Source organism: Apus apus, chromosome 18, assembly GCF_020740795.1.
Source record: "Apus apus isolate bApuApu2 chromosome 18, bApuApu2.pri.cur, whole genome shotgun sequence".
In the NCBI taxonomy this organism is placed as follows: domain Eukaryota; kingdom Metazoa; phylum Chordata; class Aves; order Apodiformes; family Apodidae; genus Apus; species Apus apus.
In genome coordinates, this window is record NC_067299.1 from 2,566,402 (window position 1) to 2,580,671 (window position 14,270).

General features: G+C 45.3%; 1 protein-coding gene and 1 long non-coding RNA gene across 4 annotated transcripts in view; one reads left to right on the top strand and one right to left on the bottom strand.

The window, feature by feature from the left end:
• Positions 1 to 334: 334 nt before the first annotated feature.
• LOC127392075 (uncharacterized) lies at positions 335 to 9,390 on the bottom strand. Of its 2 annotated transcripts, XR_007891177.1 has the most exons (4): positions 9,168 to 9,390; positions 8,766 to 8,857; positions 1,644 to 1,944; positions 335 to 1,085 (listed from the first exon to the last, which is right to left on the bottom strand). It is a non-coding gene; the product is annotated as an uncharacterized LOC127392075 (long non-coding RNA). The 2 variants fall into 2 exon arrangements; XR_007891176.1 differs by lacking the exon at positions 335 to 1,085 and having other exon boundaries at positions 1,520 to 1,944.
• Positions 9,391 to 10,052: 662 nt separating this feature from the next.
• Positions 10,053 to 14,270, top strand: part of TAOK1 (TAO kinase 1) — a 64,527-nt gene continuing 60,309 nt past the window's right edge. Inside the window, exon 1 of one of the 2 annotated variants that reach the window (XM_051635546.1) lies at positions 10,053 to 10,284. The gene's annotated coding sequence lies outside the window, so the exon portion shown is untranslated. Of the gene's footprint in view, positions 10,285 to 10,801; positions 10,820 to 14,270 lie in introns of those variants that run through there. The other variant, XM_051635547.1, reaches the window with a different exon arrangement.

The window sequence follows — 14,270 nt, forward strand, 5'->3', positions numbered from 1 at the left end:
TGTTGTTCTGAATAGAAACTAATGCCTGGGAGCTCTGGGACACATCCAGGGCATCAAGCAGAAGGTGCCTGGTCTAGACAGTTGTTTTCTCTGGAGTGCCCAAGGGTTGGTTGCCAAGTTTTCTGGGACTATGCAGCAGGTGCTAAGCACAGGCAGACCAGAAGCCAGAGCAATTGGATTTAATAGCATTAAACCCATAGATATCAAAGGAAGCTTGAGGGATAGGAAATATGAGGTAAATGAGAGGAGAGAAAAGAACATGCTGAAACTGTGTTTAAGGACAGGGATAGATAAGTCAGATCTGTAAGAGAGGAACAAGCAAGTAACTGTACATGTAAGTTTTCGTCAGCCATCCCTCTCAAGAAAACTCCTCTTAGGACTACAGCTGCCCTCAGCCATGGTGCGTGTTCTCCCAGGACACTTCAGAGAGGTGCATGACTCTTTAACACCACTATCCCATTTGGGGCAAGCCTGTCATGAAGCAAGAGGAGCCAGAATTTAATCAAGTCAGACTTCAAAGTCCATCTTGTAATTTTTCCCTTCACTTCCTCCTAGAGGTTAAAAGCTCTCACACCAAAACCTCTGTCCTGCTCCTATGGGGAGCCACTCCTTACTCTACTAAGGCAACTTGCCCCCATTTCCATGAGTCAGCACAACCCACATCTCTCCTTCTCAGCAGGATCCCTGCCAGGATGGACTGTCCTAGGCAAACACTGGCAACCTGTTGCAAACAAACATTTGATTTACAGAGCATCACCCTATTTCACTGGATATTTCAGCAGAGGGAGCTGCTTTAACTCATTCGGTCCCAGGCAAGCATTAATCTGTCCACATTAAATACATTACAATCTTCATGCCAGTGAAATCAGCTGACCACTAATATGTTACGTAAATTAAATATTAATATGTAATATTTAATATAATATGCACATTTCACTTGGTTTAGCAAAAATTTAACTTTTCAGTCATTAGGTGGAGATGGCATGGGCAGAATAATACCATTTAATATGATGTTATTTTAGCAGGACAGAATGGAAGTGCTGCAGTTCAGATCAGAGACGTGTCCAGCAGTGACATGTCAAGACCTGTTGGATCAAAAGGCTCAATGAAATGTTTTGTGTTTCAGCTTCACCCAGAGCTATGCACAAGGCTAGCAGGAAGCATTATAAGTGAAAACATTTTGGTGAGATGAAATAACATAGCAACATGTTGCATTCTTTCCCTGCCGAGCTTCAGCAGCCTTGCTTTGGGACACTGCATCACAGGATAACCAAGACAGGAAGACAAGAGTGTCTGAGAGAATGGTGAGAACAGATAACCTGACAGCTCCTGTATGGTGGACCTGTGCTCCTGCTACCAGAGCTTTGGGAGGGCAGGGAGTTAACTAGTTTACCTTTCATCACCCATCTAGATCCTTAGATTTCATCCATTTTCTCACAATTTATCTTATTGTGAGAGCATTACTGGAACCATCACTTGTCCCCACTAATTATTTAAATGAAGACATTCTATCCCCATCTCCACAATGCAGATATTTTACTAGTAAATATAAATAAAAATGCATTTTAAAAATATTCTTAAAGCTTTTCTATTTTCTGGTATGGAAACACCAGGCACACAGTAACAAATCACAGGCAGCTCACCCCATAGACGTAGTCGGAGGTCATCCACCAATTGTGTGGATCCAGACAAGTCCGTTAAAGCCCTTTAGGTGACAACTGCAATTGTTGCAAGTCTCCTCTAGGGAGTGCAGTCGTAAAGGAAGAAATGAAAACCGCAGCACACATGCCAGCTGGTAACCGGTGACTCAGGATATTCAGGCGGTCACAAATGGTGTCTGTCCATTTCCAGCTGAACACAGGGAGCAGCAATGAGGTTCGGGCACCATGCAAGAGCAGGATTCTACTAGAACCCGAGGTATGCATTAGGACGAGAAAGAAAGATCTGTCAAGATATTAAAAATCAAGATGTAAATCAAGAAATAGGGCTTCAAATACTGGATCTCACACCCACAGCTGAATGGAGCTTGGACAGCACCACTATGGGGCTTCCGTCTCTTGTACTAGCTCAGCATGCTGCACACCCACCATCCAGGGAAAGCTTGATCAGCCTCAAAACATCATTTAGGCCTTGGCCTCTGTGCAAAGAACAGAAGAGAGACATTCATTTCTAGAACTAGCTGCATTTAGTGTGGATGTGCACACATGTACTAGAAACTGGGCTGAGCCACCAACTTATTTCACCTTGGATTCACAGCACAGCTAAGCAGATAGCATCTGGCTGATCTTTGTGGTGAGGAATCATGGATGCCAAGGCCTAAGGTTGCCTTTTTCCGTCTTACAAATCACATGCATGCCTCAACTCTACAACCCTCCGTGCCTTCCTTAAAGGAGGACATAAAATCAATCTGTGCAGAATAGGATCTTTGCCCCCAAAACATAAAATCCACATTCCCAGTCTCAAGAAAAAATATTTAAGGAATGCAGAAATCATACTACCCTCCACCTGAGGCAAAGGGTAAGAGAACAAACTTGCCAGGTAAAGAGTCCGGGTAGGAAGAGCAGGTCTGCAGCAGGGACATTGCTACATTCAGAGAGGTGCCAGGGTCCATCCCAAAGCACAGCAGAGGACACAGGGACTTCTGCGAAGTTACTGACTGCTTTGTGACAAAGCAGCTCTATTGCATTTCCTAAGGATGCCACCTTAGTGTCACCAGGAAAACACACCTTTAGAAGCAGTGTCATTCTGCCCTGCCATTCTTTACTTTTCTAAGTCAGTGCTACGTAATAAGCTGCTGCCACAATAATTAAGGGATTGCACAGTGATCCACTGCAGCAGAGTATTCTACCAGATCCTTGCTCTCTCGCAGGGTGCCAGGCTCTAGGTTCCTCATTGGAGCCAGTGATCAGCAGCAGTCTTGAGGACAGGGGGTTTGGGAAGCCAGGAGGCAGCAGCAGTTGCTTCTTATGGATAAAGCTGCCAGGCTGGCACTGCCAACTTTGCCACAAACAGAAATAATCTACAGCAAACAGGAACAAACATTCACACATCCTAAGGAAAGCAATTCTGCCAGTGGCCAGGAACTGCACTTTCAGCCAGACCTTAAAGTGGCACAGATACCCGTGGGACAATGCCAGCCTTGTGCTTTTAGAAGCTGGAGGTTCCCTCTGTAACAGGTGAGAGGACAATAGCTTCTGCTCTGTTTGTTACTATATGTGGGTTCTGCAATGAAAATGCCAGCAGCTGGCTCTGCTCAGGCTGAGCAGTATTGCTAGTACCTGTTAGTGTGTAACAGCCCATCAAGGAGGTAGAGCACTGAGCACAAGCTTTGTGTTTACTCAGCAAGCACCAGCTGAAGTGAACCATCTGATTTCTAAACTCCTCTTGCCTCCCACTTTGTCTCATCATCACACTACATATCTAAGCTACACATGTAACAGCACAGGCTTATCCACTCCCTTTATTATAGCCCCTCTTGCTGTTTCCTCACCTGTCTCCCTTAACCTGCATATCAGAAGCCCTATGTACTGGCATAGGAAGAAAAAAAACAAAGTGGAAAAACCTCTACGAGCTGTGATAAATAAAAAGGAACCATCAACTCTTTCTTACCCTTGCAAATAACAGAGCATCTCCTCCCTGACCTATCCCATCTACTCCAAAGTTCTCCCACCAGCCCTGATTTCTGTTGCTGTCTTGAATAGTTACAGGCGCTTTTTAATAGAAGGATGGGAAAGGCAGACTTAGTATCACGAGAGCCTCAGAAATGTGTAAGGATTTCTGGTGAGCGCACATTGGATTTCCAGGGGGATGTTTATGATGTAATGCATGATCACATTCTCAGAACTTCATTCTCCACCTATTTGGGATTCCCACACTGGTTAACAACCTGCCTTCGCACATGAGATGTTGAAGCTTTCAATGAGGTCACATAAAAAACTGACAAGCACTGAGGTGTGAGTCATGCTGCAGTAGCCAGAGATACTAGCATCAGATTTGTTAATCTGTATGCAGCCTAACTCTTTTTCTGATCTAGAGTCTTATTCAAGAGTGGAACACAATGTCTCAGAGACAGGTGACTGCAGAATTGCTGAAGAGCAAGGCTACATTTTCACAACTGTTTCACAGATTTTAAAAATCAATTTGTGGCAGTAGATTTACAACAATGCAAAATGTGTTGGTTTACCTATAAAACTGAAGTTCAAGATTCAGGTGGGGTCAACAGGTGGAGTCGTTCATAACAGATCCCTGGAGAAGTCTCCATACTAATAAGGAATTTAAGGGTCCTCAGAATAGTTCCACCAACTCTTGCTCCACCAGTTTAAACCATCACTTCCAGCAAACTGCTCTTCTAGAGGCTACATCCTTGTGCCAGGGTCAGCAGGTACAAATACACATCTGTACACCAGCCAGGCTAGCACAAAGGCCAGTGTAGCAACAGGATTGTTAGGCTTGGGTTTAAGCTAAGACCCATTTGCATATAACCATGACCCACCAGGGTCAAGCACAGCACAAACTCTGCTGGTCTGCTATAGTAGGGAAACATGTGGAGAAAGATTAGACCAGGCAACAGCAACACTCTGAACTGCTACAGCAAAATTTGTTGGAGCTTTGCCTTGAAAGCTTTGGAAGTGTGGTAAGAGGGACACAAAACACCATGGAATGAGTGAGATATGGAAACTGAGCACATGAGAGTGGAAGTTTCTTAATTTTGGCTAACCTACTGGACAGCCAGAAAAAGAAGCAATCAGAAGGGGAAGAGGCAAAGTAAATCTAGAAGAAATTCTGTAGAGGCAGAACAAAGACACAAGGTGCTGTTGTAGTCTCATTGCTGCAAAGCTGAATTAAGTTAAATAAGTAAACCAGAAAGAATTGTTTAAGACTTCCATGCAGAAGACAAGAGCGAGCAGCAAATGCCAGCAGGACAACTAACAACTAACTAACTAACAAGTGTCTTCTCACAAAGAAAGAAAACCACCTGGAGATTGCACAACTATAATGAGTTTCCTCCCAGTTTCACCTTATTAGTCACTTTTCACCCTTCTCTGCCAAAGGCCTCTTCTTATACATCCATCCAAGGACCAGAGGCAAGACACAAGCCTTTCCCGTGCTGCTTCTTTCCACCAGTCACTCCTCAAGGTCAGGGCCTTCACAACACTGATCCTTGCTGCCAATTCCAGCCATCAGTTCATTTGGCACATATGCCATAAGCCATGTATAAAAAAACACCTGAAAAATGGCAGCTTAGCCAGCTTTTTGTTACTCCCTTGCAGAGGAAGATAAAAAGAATTCCTGAGTATCCCTGGGCAACATATATTACAAAAGACACAGAAGGTAATCAGAGGAAATATACATCTGGCACAAAGAGATTTTTTTCAAACTATTTCAAAGCAAAACCATTGCAAAGATCCATTAAGGAGCCCTCTCCAGCAGAAGACATGGCTACCTAGAGTCCCTTGGAAACCTGTTTGACTCAGGTGGAAATTACCTACTGGCATTTATTTGTAATTGCCCAGCATGGCAGTTGCTGAGGAAGGAAAAGCTGTTGAGTCACAGTGCAAGCCACTTTTCCACCTTTGTCTGGTTGCCCAGAGGGCAGAGTGGGACAGTCAGGAGGCTGAGATTCTGTCTGTGCCTCTGACAACAATTTCCCATATGACCTTGGTAAGTACTACCTCTTCTTGTGCCACTGTTTCCCCATTTCTTAATAGATAATAAAGCCACTCCCCTGACGCATGGGACAGTCGTAAGTGCAGAGCAAGGAAGATACATGTTTATCTAATAGAGGTAAGGGAGAAGAGTGAAGTATTATTACTGTTGTCATGAAACACAAAAGCAGTTAGGTAATAACATCAGTATTGCTTCATTTTTGTCATTAAAACATAAGCTGTCAGAGGGATACTGGGACATGGTATCTTCATCCCAGTAAATGTACCCAAATGTTTAGTTCTTTGATATCAAACCAGATTACAATGACCTAGAAGACTCTTCCTCATTTATTTCGACCAGCCTCCCTCTAGAACATGTTTTTCCTGTATAACCTTGTAACCCATAATAATGACCCAAACTGCACTGTAGGAATGACAGCAGATTTCATGAGCTACTAAAAGCAAAACAGTTCCTCACTTGAGCCTTTCACAACGAGTCACACACTAAAACACACAAGTGCTTATCTTTGTGAACAGAGAACAAGCTGAAAGTTGGGCTCTACATCTGTACATAAAACATTACAAAGAACACAATCTAAAAATCTCAACGTCATGAAAGAATTAAAAAAAACACTCTGCAATTTGGCTAAATTACATTCTGCTTCTATGATGACAAAGTCTCTAAAAGAAAAGCATCGACAACTGCAGTTCATAACTGCTATCATAATTAATAACCTAATTTCATTGGTTCAAGTTCTGCAATTTGTTCTAAAATCCACAATTCTTTGCTTAAAAAAAGGTCAGATTAAAGCAGCACATGGACTGAAGGCTAAAGAAGGTACGACTGTGATTACAGCAGCTGAAACCCTGCCCTAATCACACTCTTATCTTGCTTATCTACTGGAAGTATTTATAAAGCAATGATTACTATACTAGGCCCCATCACTCCTCTGAGTTGGTTCTGAACAAGCACCTTTGCATTGCTGTAAGAAGTTTATACTCCTATAAGTGTTGTCATTCTGCTGAGACAGAAAGCCAAGCTTCTCATCACTTAAAGTCATTAAAAAAACCCAACAACAAACTATGACACTTCTGAAGAAGTAGGGGTGTTAACCCCAAGGCCCTGGCCAAAATCCCAGCTTGAATAATTACAATGTGCCTTGAATAAATTCTTGGCACAGTTTCCGTTGGACAAAGTATTGTTCTCTACTTCCTCTCCTACAGTATTACGGAGTGCTGTGCATGCTCTTAAAGGTCCTGTCTACACTGGAATGTCATACAGGTCTACCCCAGGACCAGCTCTGTGGCAGAACATTGGGAACAATGTGCTGAAACCAGTTTTGCCTGTCATCTGAACCGCTAGGCAATTTGTAATTTTTATTTATTCATGTTCTGGCACCTACTTCAGATAGAATTAACTTTGGGTATAGCTATCTGATAGATAAACTGGTGCTAATCCTAGGTGCAGACAAACATAAACCTGTTTAGTTCTACTTTAAATGAACTACATTTGCATCAGGAAATTAAGAAACTAAGCTAAACTAATTGAACTTTCTGGATGCCTACTAAGATCATCTGAGAAGGCAGCAAGAGCAGAGGGCTAGAGAAACAAGCTGAATGTGTCTAGTTTCACTGGAGATGATAAACATAATAGGTTTCACACTGTTCCTTCAGAATTTCAGGCGATTTTTTTCTGAACCAGTGGTCCACAGATGATATTGTTTCTTTTTGAAGCAGTCATTGAATACATATCTAATGCAGATCTAGTATTTTAGGTAAAATGTTTTATTGTTAACAGCTAGGAACTATTCACATTTTTCTGCAGCCACTGTTAGAGACTCTAAGGACTTTCACCTAGGGCTATTTTTTTGTATGTGAAACACAAAGAGCTGAGGCCCAGACCCCCTGCTGGTGTTTGCTGGGTTACTGTTGCAGAATGGCTTGAGCAGCAGGTTACCTCCATACACCTCACTAACTGAAGCTTTTACTCTCATAATTTATGAACTTTAAAGGCAATTTTTCTGCAGGAAGAAGTACAAGATCAACATTCGGAAGAGCCCGATTCCCAATTCCACCTTATGACCCTATGGACAGATCAGTCCCTGTTACTGCTCCATTTAGTTCTCTCATCTGCAGAACCAAATGATACCCACTAACTCTATAGAACAAAAACAAATTTATTTTGCTAGGCCCTGCTGAGCAGATTAATGTTAAACACCATTGTTGCAACATTTGAAAATACCAATATTTACCTTTCAAGTATGTCCTTAATTTCCCCAGAAGCATGTCTCCCAACCCATAGTATTTTAGAAGACAGAAACTCTAGTTTCAGAAAGTGGATGGTTTTATTTTTGTGCAGTTACAAAAATGCCTTTTAACTTGTCAAACGATATGCTACAAATATCTTTGGCAAATGAATGAAACCAAGTTTCCTGTTATAGCTGCCAACGTCAAGGTTGAAATAATCAGATAAACCTTTAGTTTGCCTCTCCCAATACTTACAACAACATATGTTTTAAGTGATCCACATTTGTCTTACTTTTCTATTGGGATTTCAAAAGGCAAAATATCAAACCACTGCGTGACAAGCTTCCAAAAATTGTGGTCCTCAATTATTACAGCCAAACTCTGTTCCCAACTCTCCTCAGGTTTCCCCCATCTCAGGTTAAACAGCCTCTCTGTTTGCCTACATGTATGTGCAAAGCTTAGATCAACAGTATCCAGCATCATCCTCAATGCCTGCTGGATACAAAGCCTTCTTATGGTATAAAATACCTGCTGGTTTATGGAAAAATAGGAAGTAAGTTTGATTTGCTTGTTTTATTTCAACAGTATCAGTAACACCGGGTTTACAGAATTGTATTATTTCATATTGGGTACACCTCGAAGCTGTGAATATTTGCAGGGCACTTTGTAACTGAGAACACTCTCCCTTCAGACATAATCCTGAATTTAAAAGCGGAAGCAATAACTACAAACACACCCTTGACAAACTTTGTTTCTCATGTAACTGTTTCTATTAATTTATTATCAGGATGTCAGTACAAATTGTTATTTTGATGGTTCCTTGCCCCCATACTTCTGAAAGGGAAAGCAACTATAAACACAAGGGAGACTGACCTCAGTGATTTCCTCTGTTCAGACAGGAGCACAATGCACTTAAACACCATGACCAGGAGAGGTGGACTGCTTAGAATTCCTCCAGCTGTAATCTATAGTAAAAACAAATAAACAAATATGTGACTACAAGATGTGATAATTAATCCCTGCATGAAGCCAAATGTTATCTCTAGTTCATAGATGGAGATACCAAAGCACACAAAGGCTCAACAACCCACTGAGTTGAAAACCCACTGAGATCCAAGACCACAGCCCAGGGGGCCATGTGTAAGGTCCATGAGTTGGGGTTTTTTTTCCTCTTCTGGCCATAAACTGGATGCAGTCTGGCCAAGGGCAGACAGTCTGAAACACACCCATTTGGTCAGGCCAGTTGCACAAGAGTTAGCACAAGCAGATACCTACCACCTCCTGGGATTATCGCCTGTAGCTGAGCTGCTCCCGGGCAAAAAGGCAGCTCCACTCAGCCGGATCTCCTCACCCCCAGCTGGCCTGCCCCAAACCCACCCTCCTCTGCCACGCCTGCCTCCAACAAGCTCCCACCTGCCTCCAGGCCTCTCTCCTGCCCTTATTCCTCATTTTCCCACCGGTGCCCAGGCCCCACCTGCCGCGTCCCCAAGCCCTCCTTCTCCCCGCTCCTCCCCACAGCCCCCAGCGAAGCTTACCCATGCCTTTCCCCAGCTTCCCCCCTCCCCTTCGAGCCTTCCTCCCTCAGCAGCACCCTCCCGCCATCTTCCCCCTCAGGCCCCTCTCACCCACCCACCCACCTCACGGTCCTCCGGGGCCCCACACGGGACTCCCGCAAACCCCCACACTCCCCTCTCCACAACCCTCAGACGCCCATCCCAGGCCCCTCCTTTCCCTCAGCGCCCCCTGACTCTAACTACCCCCAGCCCCTTTTGCCCTGGCACCCCCGACATGCCCCTCACACCAACGCCCCTCGCGGCCGCCCGGGCCCCTCCTCCCCCCCCCCCCCCAAGCCGCCCCCCGCCCCTCCCGCCGCGAGGGAAGGGGGGGGGAAGAGGGCGGCGAAGTCTCGCGAGAGGGGCGGGCGGGGGCCGCTGGCTGCGGGCAGCGCGGAGCGGCGGCGACGGAGCAGCCGGAGCCCGGGCGGCGCTGAGGCAGGCGGCAGGCGGGCAGGCAGCCATCCCGGCGCGGCCCGGCCGACGGGACCTGCTCCGCCGCGGCAGGCACGGCCGGCGCCGCCCGCCCTCCCGCACGCCGTGCCCCCGCGGCGCGGCGAGGCCTGGCCGCGGCTCGGCGAGCGGGGCCCAGGCGGCGGCGGCCGCGGTGGTGGTGGCGGCGGCTGGACGCTCCGCCGCGCCTGCCCTGCCATCTTAGGTGCCGTGCCCCGCCGCCTTTGTGCCCGCCGCGCCCGGGCACCCGCGGGGGCCGGGCCCGACGCCCCTCCGGGGGCGCCTCCCCCCCGCGGGGCCGCCGCCCCTTGCCCCGCTCCTCCTCCTCCTCCTCCTCCTCCTCCGCGGGGGGCCGACCGGCGCTCCCAGCCCGGCTGCGGCGGAGGGTAAGGCGGGCATCGCGACGGGGGGCTCGGCCAGGGCGGGTCGGCGGCGGGGGTGCCCCCGGGAGGGGTGAGGGAGGAGGTCTGGGGGGCGGGGGGGGCCGCCCGGTGGGGCCGGCGCCTCCCCCGCCGCGCTCTGCGGCAGTGCCGCAGGACTCGGGGCTGCCGCCGCGGCCCGGGCGGCGGGCGCGGAGCCCCGGCGGGGGAGCGGGAGGCGAAATGGCGCTTTCCGCGGAGGGGCGGCCGCCTCCGGGGGGGTGTTCCCCGCGGCCGCCGCTGTCAGGGGCCGCCAGAGGCCTAGGGCTGGGGCCGGGCTGCCCCGGCCGGCCGAGCCCTGCGCCTCCGTCCTTTTTGTCTGCGCCGCTCCGGGGGCTTCGGCGGCCGAGCCCGTGAGCCCCGCGGGGCCGGGGGTCCCTCGGAGGCTCGTGCCGATTCCTGCCTTTCTCTCTTTTTTTTTTTTTTTTTTTTTTAAATCCTCCTTCCTCCCCCCCCCCCCCCATTTTTTTTTCTTTCCATACCCTTCGCTCCTCCCCAAGTGGTGAGTTCTCAGTGTAAATACCATTTTGTTCGGTGCTGGTGTGGGATTTGGATGAAAGTGACCTATTTTAAAGACCTTTTCTTGCTTCCCCTCAGCGATGCATGTGGCGGCCGATCCCGTTAGCCAAATAGCGTTTCCCAACCATTTTAATTTGTCAGATTAAAACATCCTCATGGAGGCTAGATTTCTGTAACCTGCGTGTGGGTAATGTCTTTAGAAATATCGTTCAGCCTGCTCTGCTGCAGGCATCTGTGGAGCGTTGGAGTTCACCTTTGTCACTGTGAAAGCAGAAATTAATATAAAGGCGATACCTGTAACATGCAGTTGTTACCATTGTGTTGGGCGCGGTACCAGAAATGGGGGGCGGGGGGAGAACCAGGGATTAAAATGGTTGTTGTCAAATGTACATTTTTACATGTCTTAGGGAAAAAAAAAAACCAAAAAACGGTATTAGCCTCGAGGACTTGCATTTATATTCTGAGAAAAAGGCTTCGTGTTTATCGTGCTTTTTCTCTGCTGCTTATCATGGTATGGAGTGTTTCATTAGGTGGCATTTTAGTGGCTGAGTTGGTTAAATAGCAGTTGCATTAACTAGTTGAACAAATTGTGCCCTTCACCTTTGACTATTGCATTTTGAGAGCCCTTACAGCAGTGTGCCCATGCATGCCAAGGACGGATTAATAAGACGTTACCTAAAGGTTTGGATGTTATTGATTCCTTACTATTAATGCTATTTATAGTGCATTTGACATGGCTTTTGTTTTCTGTATTTGGATAAAGGTTATCAGCTTGGAGTGCTTCAAATGAAATGTTCCTAAAATGCTGCCTTTCCTGTTTTTTTAATATATATATAAAAAAATAAAATAGTCTTGAACAATATAGTTCAGATCTTGAGTGCTAAAATAGCTTCAGCAATAGTACATCATAATAGTGAAAACATGGTGGAAAACTGTGCTACGTTTTCACACTATTGAAGGTTTGTTTTCATATTTCAGGATTGCAGAATAACAACTGTTGTTGCAATAAATATTATTGTAGATGCACTTTTCTTGAAACTAGTTAGAACCTACATTTTCCTTGCCCTTGTGCCTGTTCATAGTGAGCCTGTCATAGTTTTTTGCTACTTGTGTCCAAGGGCAAACAGTCAACGATTGGTTTGAGCCTTCATATTAGATTCTCCACAATGTTGGCCTAGTTCTGGCTGCTATGTTAGCCATTTTTAGGACTCCTCTTCCTATTATCTGTAGACTCAAATATATTGATAAACTTGAACCTTAATTTGTCCTTTGAACTTGAGAGAATGTTTTTCGCCTCTTAAGAGTATCTCACTGGAGAGAAAGTGATTATGGTAGAACAGCTTAAATTAAATTTAATCCTGTTGAAACACAACTGCCTGAAGTAAAACAAAACAAAATCTCCTTGGATATTGTGATTTTTTTTTTCTTTTTAACTAGGCTGAAATTAAGTGCTGCATGTAGAGGACCAGATGTTGGTGGTAAATTTATGTACAGATAAGGTGACTTAGGCCTCAAGTTAGACTATTGGAAAAAGTTATCTATCCATATGTCCTTCTGTTAAATTCTGGTGTAAGCTAAGCTGAAGAATTTTACATGTTTACTTCCATCTAAATAACATTTCCATTTGTGCAGCTTTCCTCTTTGCCTATCCATTATAATTCATCAGTTTTTGTCACTAGAATAACATATTTTTAATTAGTTGCAAGACTGGCTTAATTTTTGTGCTTAGTGAGATACATTAGAAGAGAAGCAAATATCACACTAATAATTACATCTTCAGATGTATCCTAGTAGTGGATTTCCTGTAATGAGGATGTCTTGTAGAGAACAATAGATATGGCAACAAATTCAGAGATTTGTTTTAAAGATGTTGTAGGTAGCTGACTCTGCAGTAGAGAGTTCTATTTCAACATAGCCATGACATGCTCAACAGGAGCATTAGGTGGTTTCCAGGTGCTTCATTTTCAGGTTCTAATTCACTTTCTAGCAAAGACTGGCTGTACTACTGCTGTTGCCTCTTTCTTCTGCAAGGATATACTTCTGGTCTAACAAAACAGGGACTACAGCCAGTTGCAAAATATGTCTGATACAGGTTTATTTGATGGTATAGATGTTTTTCAAGTAAGAAAATCTTTAGGGTTGATCTGTCTCTCTTTGTAATCCAGAAGTGGTAGTGAAGCAATGATAAATATTTCTGTCCATATTAAAATCCCATGAACAACAGAGTTACTTCAAAATGTCCACTAGAAACCATAAGTCTTTGGTTTTACCAGTGGTGACCCAGGCTCTTGTCTTCTGAATTATTCTGGTTGTGAGTGGCCATCACATTTTTCCTGTTCAAATATACTGTGTAGCATGAAGGCTTTTTGGTTTATTTCTTACGCTCACCTGGACAAAGGGAAGAGCTTAACTTCAACTCTGGACTAGAATCATGTCTGCGTTAGACAGTTATCCTGGGCCTGACAGCAGGGTTTCCGATATGGTAACACAGATGTCTTCCCTCAGTTAACATTGAGATAAGCTTGCCTATAGCAGTGTGGAGATGGATGTTTTAATAATTTCTGAGACGGATGTTTGTCCTTTCTTTTATTATTCTTAAATGTGTCTTACTCTTATCCACAACCTGCTTGTTCTTGACTGATGTGGTTCAGGATGAAATCCTGGTCTGTGCCACCTTGTGCTCACTGGTTAGTTCCTATTACATGATCAGTTGATTTCGGTGGATGGTCCTGTCCTCCATCTGCTTTTTCATGTATGTCATTCCCTTGGTACTGATCTTTGATCCTGCACTGGGCCATGCCAGTAGGAGGCTAACCCGAGGAAAAACGTGATGATTTTTGTGCCATCTTGGTGATCTGAAATGGCTCAGTGCACAGTTAGGTGATGGTAGAGACAGCCCAAGGGACTGGGCTGCACCGTGATCACAGGTTGGATCAGTTCTGCTGCTATGGAACCACAGCTTGTTCAAGGAGAAATGGACACAAGGGTGGTTGGTGGCTCCTTTTCTTAAACTTGTACTAGTTAGGTTTCAGGATTCTTTTCTTTCATTGTTCTTTAACATGCTGAGGAGTTGCTCGTCATACATTGATTTCTGTTTGAAAAGACTGGAAAAAATCCAATGGATAAAGAGTCAGAAAACCACTAATCCCCTCATGTGAAGTTCCAGAGGGAGCTCAGCTGTGCAGAGCTGCGAAGCAGAGTCCTTCCTGTGAAAGCAGAACTTAAAATATAAAAACATTATATTGGAGGTGAAGTGCAAAGTGAGGGGAAAAAGTGTGCACAAAACAAGAGGAGAGAATGGAGAGCTGTTTAAAAGCACAGTTGGCTTTTAGACACTGTATTCTCTCTTCCTTAAGTGCTCATTTACAGTGCAAAACATGGAGGAAGGAATTCTCTCTGAAGGTCCTTGGAGACACAATGGACATTAGCACAGT